Genomic DNA, 8,785 nt, shown 5'->3' with positions numbered 1-8,785 from the left:
GGTGGTGGGTTGTCGAAAGCGCGGGGAAAAAGAGACAGTTCGAATCTCCCGGCTGAACACCCGGGTGCCAGGAGGCTCCGGTGACTCACCCCTGTCGTGCTCGGGGTCGAAGCGTCCATCCCACCGAGGGGTGTACTTCCTGCCGTCGATGACGTAACGGTCGTTGCCGTCGCCGGCATGCCCGCGCGTGTCATGGAGTCGCTCCTTTGCGGGAATCTTTCCGAGGCGGTCGTGCACCGAGGGTGCCTTTGCACCGGGCGCTATGGCTGCCTTGCCCTTTCCTACTGGTGGAGTGTGCACAGAAGCCTCATAGTCCTGGTGCGCAATCCCACCGGCAGGCTTTGGTATGATCGAGCGTATGCGAGACGCAGAGCTCTCGGCCTGCTGCACAGCGGCTTGCTCGATGAGCACCTGTGCCTCGCGGTGCAAGTTGCGGCCCGAAGGCGTTGATGGCTCGGGCATGGCTTGGGGTAGGTAGGCCGCAGTGACGAGTTTCTCGCCGGCCGACTTCAGTTCCGGAGGTTTGTCGACGTTGTCGTCGGCCAGGATGCGCTCCCGGGCAACGCGCGCCGCCGCCTGGGCATGTGCGCTGCTGCTCGAGTGCGGTGCGCAGCTCCTGGGTCTGTGGACGCTGCTCGTCGAGCTTGGCTTGAAGCTCCTTGAGCTACGCCAGCTGTGCTTGCCGCGCCGCCGAGCTTGACGAAGAAGAAGGGGCCGCAGGCGGCACCACTGGTTGATTCGCCTGCGCGTCCGCCCCACCGTCCCCGTCGTCGCCCGGGGCGTTGTCGTTTTGCTCGTCCGCAAGCTGGACCATGAAGCACTCCCGGGCGGGATCGTAATCCCCTCGCTGGAGTCTTCGGAGCAGGTGAGGCAGTAAGTCGTCGCCAGCTGGAACGAGCGGAAAGCGCCGGGGTTGCGAACCCCGTAGTAGTCCTCGGCCTCCTCGGCCGTGAAGTTGTCCATGAAGAAGTTGACGTCGTTGGCGATCGAGCTCGCCGTCTCGGGGTAGGAATCGTTAGGAGATGATGCGATGAGGCTGCGGATCGACAGGAGATGATGACCCGGCAGGTCCTCGTACTCGGCGAAGTTAGTGCTGATTGAAGAAGCGTAGGTGGCAGCGTTGCGCACCCCGAAGGGAAAGGGCGACGGCGAGGTCGAGCCCCCCCTAGGAGGTGCTGGTGCTAGGCGCAGACGACGCCGAGGCTCGTGATGACGAAGCGGTGGCCCCGTTGGCCGCGATGCTGAGTTGCGACATGCCAGCCTCAACCCACGTGGGGGAGCTGTGGCGTGCCGCACGGCGCCGCTCCACGCGTGCTTGTCGCGAATGCTGGGCCGAGCGCCTATTGCGCCGGGCCGATGAAGTCGGAGTGACGGGGTTGCGTTTGGGCGAGAGGAGCTCTATGAGGCAACTATTGCCGGTTGCACTGAACTCGAGACTCCCGAACCAGATCACGTATCCTGCTGGGAGCGGATCCGAGACGCCCATGGGATATGGGTTGGATCTGCCCGCCATCCTTGGAGATCAAATGGGAACAAGAGAGAAAATGTCACGCAGCGAGCCCCTACCTGGCACGCCAACTGTCGGTGTCCTGACCCTGGGGTCCGGATCCCAACTAGTAAATGCCGCGTGTTTCCTCGTCCCAGATGTTGATGCAAGAGGCAACACAGTAACACACGGGTTTATCCTGGTTCCGGCCGCGGGGCCGTACGTACAGCAAGAGGGTGTGCGAGGGCACTATATTATCTTGCACCCAGAGTGCTTGTAGTAGGGGGTACAAGCGAGGTGAGAGAGGGAGGGAAGCTCCCAAGTCTCTGCTAGAAGAGGAGTTGAGCGTGGGGAGTTGCGATGTTGGGGCTAGGAGCGAGTGCATGCTCTGTGTGTGGTGTAATGCCTAGAGAGACGACCGACCCCCTTAAGGGAAGCCCGCCACCTCCTTTTATAGACACAAGGAGGGACGGGTACATGTACAGGGGATCGCGGAAGTCGTCGTTTCTCCCCGAGCCGTGGGGATACAACAGTCGAGTACTGTGGGAAGTACACTGTGGGGTATGGCGTCGGGCGTGGTGATCGTCCTGGGAATCGTCCTTGACCTCGCGGAGATCGCGCCGGCGTCCTGTCAACCCTAGCAGGCAGCGTGGTCATCACTGTAGGGTGTACAGTTCTCCAGATGTGGCGTGGTGGCATTCCGTGGGCCCTGCAGGTCAGGGTCTTGCGTGCACCAGCGGTAGCGGGGCGCGCGGTGGTCCCGGACACCCCAGGACAGAGTGCTGGCATGTGCACTAAGGAGGTCTAGGAGTCACACGGAGATCCCGGACCCCTCGAGGGGGGAGGTCCGGGCCTCCGGCTGCTAGCGCCGGGCGTCCCTCTTCGAGGGGGCACGTGGCAACGCTGGACCCCTTCCCAAGCAGGGGGCGGGCCTGGGGCCATACGTGTGGTGAGGTGGAGTCCGGACAGCCGGAGTTGTCACAGCGTTCGGGATGGCGGAGCAGGGACTGGAGTTGGCGGATGGGACTGGAGTTGGCGGATGGGACCCCGGTCACAGCCACTGTGGGGAATGGCGGCCTGACGCCGTCCGTCCTGAGCACTATGGAGGAGTGGTTGGCACTTAATGCCTCCGTACGACGGGCGGGTGAGCGACAGGGCCGTTTGTCCTTTACGCCGAGGGGTGGCCTCGAGCGAAGCGGAGATGAGTTGCCCGCTCGAGGATAGATTTGCTACCCTCGAGCGAGGCGGAGACGAGTTGCCCGCTCGAGGGTAGATTCGCTACCCTCGAGCGAGGCGGAGACGCGGGGCGCAGTCAAGGGTCCCGATGGGGCCCTCGAGCGAGACGGAGATCGCTCCGCGGGTTCGAGGGGAGATGCGAATGGGCCGCATGCTGGGCTTCTTTGAGTCCTTTCCTTTCTTCCGGATTGGAAGGAGGCCGTTGACCTTCGTGGGCCCAGTTGCCTAACGTGTGTTTGCGTTTTTTAGGATGACCTTAGTACCCCGGTTAGGGTGTCCCTAATCGTGGTACCCGACAATATGAAAGTTGAAAAGCGGCTATTCATTTAATATTTTATCTTTTCAAATTGAGTTTAGGAATGTCATACTATCAAGAGGGACATGAACTCTTACAATTTTCTCAAGATGTAATCCTATGTCCATTTTTTTTGCAGAATCAATCGATTGGGGGGTCAAATGAGCCTCAGGACGAGAATTCACCGGCACCGGCGGCGTCGCAGTGGCCACCTAGCTGATTTAGTGTTGTTCATGGTATTTGTTCTATAGACTTGTGCTTGTTGGACTAGACTTGTTTAATTTGTTGGACTTGTGCTCGTTGAACGTTAAAATTATGGCATCGTTGGACTTGTGCTATTTGTGATATTCGTGCGATGTAGCGTGAGATATTTGTGTTACTATGTGATATTTGTGATGGACGTGCCTTATATATTCTATATTAAATATCTGGAATGTATATATGCTGTATTTGTGATGATGAATGTGGTTATTACACAATAAACAGAATAAATAAAAAAACAGCAAGCTTTGCCGAGTGTTTTTATCCAGACACTCGGCAAAGCAACTATTTTTCTATTTACTGGAAAAAGGGTTCGCCGAGTGCATTTACTTAGGCACTCGGCGAAGTTTGAAACTTTGCCGAGTGCCAGAAGCGTGGCACTCGGCAAAGAGCCAAACTTCGCCGAGTGCCAGTGTGGCAGCACTCGGCAAAGCTCGAAACTTCGCCGAGTGCTGCCAGCTTGGTACTCGGCGAAGTTTGAATCTTTGCCGAGTGCCACGCGTCTGGCACTCAGCTAAGTTTTCGACCCCGTCCCGTTCGGCCGTCCCGTTCGCCCGTTCCGTTCGCCAGTTTGCCTGTTCGTCCGTCCCGTTTCAACTTTTTTTGCCGAGTGCGGCTTGGCACACGGCAAAGGTTTGCCGAGTGCCCGAGAAAAGGCACTCGGCAAAGCCGGCTTCGCCGGTAGAAGAAAGGCCGTGTGCTCTTCGCCGAGTGCTACACTCGGCAAAGAAGTTGCCGAGTGTTTTTTGGCCTTTGCCGAGTGTCTGTGACACTCGGCAAAGTACGCGAGTCCGGTAGTGTAAATAGCTTTATGCGTCCACTAGTAGTTTGGTGAAAAGGGATGATACTGCTTTGCTCAGGCATCACCAAAAGGCTGATGGGTCTATACATGGCAGGTGTGCATGTTCAAATTCTTCATCGTAGCTAGATGTCGGTGTGGAATGAAGCTCAAGTTTCTGCACAAGGCAATGCACCGAAAGTGAGCCAACTATATAAAAGACATGCACCTTCATCGTGCTTGATAAGTATAGCATTAATTAACGCATGACGATTTCTTTGATTTTGCAGCTTTACAGGACACAGAAGAAGGGAAGTTTTTTTTTTCTGAAACCTCTCCTAAAAAGAAGTTAATCCACATGCTTGCACTTCAACTAATCTTGAACAAATGGAGTCGACAGTGTACTTTATCACTTTTGCTTGCCTAGTACTTGTTTCTTGTATTATTGCTTAATTAGCGAATTCAATTGAAGTTGCACTTTATCAAGGTAGATGGCGAAAGTAATTTCGTTTTGCATTTTGCCCGACGGTAGATCGCATTGTCTTGCTTTATACTACATGTCTTGGTTGTTTGATTCGAGAAATAGGACGTCCTTTTCTAAACATAAGAATCGTAATAATAATAATAATAATAATAATAATAATAATAATAATAATAATAATAATAATAATAATAATAATAATTTAATCTTGAACAAATGGAGCAGACAATGCACTCTTATTACTTTTGCTTGCCTAGTATGTTTTTCTTGTATTATTGCTTAATCAATTATCCAATTCAATTGGGCTCAGCTTTGTCCCCCACACCACGTAGGTAGCGTACGAATTTTCCTTTCTGCATTTGGGAGATTTGTATTTCTACCCTTTTCTTTAATGCCAATTGTAGAACAATGCAAAATATGATTTTACCCCCTATTTTTAGGGTTTTGTGAATTTACCCCGTCTTTTTTCCGAAATGAATGCTCTGTTTAACAGCGTGACCTGATCACGGGAAGAAATGATCCAACCAAATATTTTCACCAATTGACTGCAGTTTCTACAATATGTTTCAACGCACACACATGTAGGTGTTTTTTACTTCTTGTGGATTGCGCGTTTAGGGGCGGATGTTATGCACGAAGACACATGGTTTTATTATCGCCATAAATTAACAGGGTTAATTAATGAGCCGCGAGCAAATTGGGCTTAAAGCAGGAACTAAAGAAGGCTCGTGAATCGGCTTTTGCGTGGGCGTTTGGGCCGTGTGGGCCATATATCTTTAGATTTAGTTCAGTTTGGGTTATGGATAGAGTCCGATTTGGACGCGTTAGTTTAGATTGTTTTCTAAGTCTCCGGACTATAAATATGTACCCTATGATATTCGTAAAGGAGAGAGAACGTCATCACGTCTCGCAACAACAATTCTCGGCGCACCGCCACCCCTAATCCTAGGGTTTCATCCAAGTAAGCGCCATGCTGCCCTGATCACTTCTTGTGATCACGGCAGCATTGTTCTTGCTTTTACCTTGGCATTACTCGTACTGAAGCGTTTTTGATGGCGAGTAATGCTAGTTATCCCGATGTTCGTAGCATGACCTTTAGTAGATCTATCATGTTATCTCTGCGTGATTATGTATTAATTTTACGCTATTTCTCGTTGCATAGGAATTAGTCGCGTAGAGATAACACCCTACTTCTTTTTTATCTAGTAGATATAATCTGTTATGGTTTGTTCTTGTACTTAAGAATCGGCTTAATATCTGCTAGGTTAGGCCTTGCAAACGGGTTGGATGATCCGGCGACGTATTAGATGCTTTGCTCTGATCTTAATAGGGATTGATCCGGGAATCGGCTTTCGCTTATTCTTAGGCCTCTTTTCTGGTTAAAGTTTGGTTATCTATTACGCTCGTTAGGCCTAATTACGTGTAGGATGTTCCGATCTAGCAGTGAAGCTTTTACCATTGTGGATTGGATTAACTAGATCTAATTGAAGCAGTTTTTGCAGTTATTTGCTTTATCTATTAACATCCAGATATGCAGATTTGATCTGACACCGGGACTCGATCGGCTCTTTAAAGCCGATGCAAGAGTCGTCCCGGGGAGCCGACCACGGCTCAGACTAATGTTTACATGTGTTTGTGCATGCAGGCAAACCATCGAAAGCACGTTTGCACCTTCCTGATCGGGTATAGGTCAGGTGGCACGCCCTACATCTCCGGAAGCGTCGGCGTGTGCCAAGATCTGGGCCGTTGGCCGAGGGACCGGTGCCAGCCAGTGCCCCGACAGCCTCCCGGCTCTTCGTGTTGCCTGTGGCTACTTGCCGGTGGGTTTTGACCGACAACACATTCTGGCACGCCCGGTGGGACCTTCATCAGCAACAACGTCCACCGCCGGGATGATTGGACCTCAGAACCAAGCGCCGATTCCGCCGATCACCAACCCTATCACGTATGAAGAGCTGACTCCCGAACACCAGCAGAAGTATGATGAGGTCAAAGCTCAGTTCGAAGCCGATCTCATCGGCTCTTTCTAGAGGACCCGCAGCCACGGCATCAGGTGGAAGGGGTTCTCACCCGAAGGCGCTCTCGACAACGTCGACCTGTCTGTACCATCAGAGGAGCGCACCAGGGCCCTATGCCAGGAGATGAACTACATGGTGGCTCACTCGCTTCATCGGCACTCAGAAAGCCTGGTGAACGAGCTCGGGCGCGTGGCACATCGCGTCGTCCAGAAGGTGATCTAGAATCAGTACTCCCCATCGGGACCAATCCTGGGGAGTCACAGGGGAGAAGCCCCACTTCAGTCTAGGCCGCCATTGCCATACTCGCTCACAACTCCAGGACCGCAGAATTCACCGATCTACGTCGTCTACAAGATCGGCGGTGATCCCGGGGAGGGCCAGTTCCTGAGCGAGCCACCTAAGGAGATCCCACACGGCTACATGTCTGTGTACATACCTGACAACATCAACCCAACACGCGCAGGATAGCTGGTGAGTACAGGAGCTTCAGGGACAGATGCGGAGAAACAAGCATGGCTAGCGAAGTACGCTACCGGGCCGAGTGCTGAGCCCTCGGCCCCATGAGTTCTTAGTGTGGAACAGATCAGCGCAATACTAAGGGACCAGTTCGGCATTCTGCCCAAGAGAAACGCGATCGGCTATTCCAAGCCGTACCCAAGCGACTACGACTTGATCCCGTTGCCACCCAAGTATCGGCTCCCGGAGTTCACTAAGTTCAGCGGGTCAGAAGGGGCCAGCTCCATCGAGCATGTGAGCTGATACCTAACGCAGCTCGGTATAATTTCAGTATTGGATCCTCTGAGGGTCCGGTTCTTCTGCCAGTCTCTCACGGGCTCAGCCTTTAGATGGTACACGTCATTGGCCCCAGATTCGATCCGCACTTGGAGACAGCTGGAAGATCAGTTCCACACCCAGTATCACTCAGAGGCTGCTGAAGCTGGGATTGCCGACCTCGCCCAAGTCAAGCAGAAACGAGGGGAAAGTGTGTCGGAGTACGTGCAGCGCTTCAGAGAAGTTAAGAATCGATGCTACTCATCGCGCATCACAGAAAAGGAGGTGGCCGATTTGGCAGTTCTGGGGCTCGCTAAGCCGATCAAGGATCTGGTTTTTCAGTTGAAATTCACCTCTCTGGCGCACATGGTGTAGAAGCTCACGACGTATGAACACTATCACCCTGAGCTGTACCAGGAAAAATTTAAGCGCCATGTGAATATGGCCCAAGCAGATGATTCTGATGATTCTAGTGGGGAGCAAGAAGTGGCTGTGGCAGAGTGGACCCGGGGGGGCAAACCCCGTCCCGTGCAAGTGGGTCAAACAGAAGGGGCTTGTGAAAGGCTTTGACTTTGACGTGGCCAAGGCAGAGCAGATATTCGATCTACTGCTCAAGGAAAAGCAGTTGAAGCTCCCAGAGAATCACAAGCTGCCAACGGAGCAAGAGCTGCAGGGGAGGCCATACTGCAAGTGGCACCACTTGTTCACCCATGCCACGAATGACTGCAAGGAGCTGCGTCGGCAGATCCAATCGGCTATTGAGCAAGGCCGATTAATTCTGGCCCAACACACGATGAAGGTTGACAGTCAACCGTTCCCACAGGCTAACATGGTGGGGCTGTCAGATCTTAGATATGAGGGCCAGAATTTTGCGTTCCAGATTAACATGGTGGGATCCGTACGCCACCGTGACGAGCAGAGAAAAGAGGCCGATTCTGGCAAACGGCCCCAGGATGAAGACGAGTCGGAGCAGCAACATATTACTGAAGAACAAGTGCGTCACATCCGCAATCAACTCCCAGCTTCCAATCGGCTTCTTAAAAAATACGAGTATCAGTACAAGCTGCGTCGCCGGTATGAATCGGAAGATGAGGAGTACGAGCATCGCGCAGGGAGAACACTGGGGAGGCGCCAGGCTGTACGCGACCACTGGCATTGCCCGCTCTTCAGGTACTGTTGGAATTTCGGCATGAGCCGATTGCCTACTATCGATGATTGCCTGGAGTGCAGGCCTCGGGGACTCCAGTCAGGCGAGACGTCAGTGTTCCGACACTTGGGGCCCAAAGCACGTCACGACGACCATGTTGAGCGGCCACCCAGGGATGATCTTGAGCTCGAAGGGGAGGATAAGTATCATCGTCCATGATGGTGTCCTGACAGACTCAGTCACTCGCAGAAGCGTAGAGTGCAGCGCTTGCGCAATCTCGAAGAAGCGGAAGCAAGGTACCTCGACGTGTTG

Source organism: Panicum virgatum, chromosome 5K (assembly GCF_016808335.1).
Source record: "Panicum virgatum strain AP13 chromosome 5K, P.virgatum_v5, whole genome shotgun sequence".
Lineage (NCBI taxonomy): Eukaryota > Viridiplantae > Streptophyta > Magnoliopsida > Poales > Poaceae > Panicum > Panicum virgatum.
The sequence above is the reverse complement of the archived record's forward strand: the minus strand, read 5'-3'. Positions refer to the sequence as shown.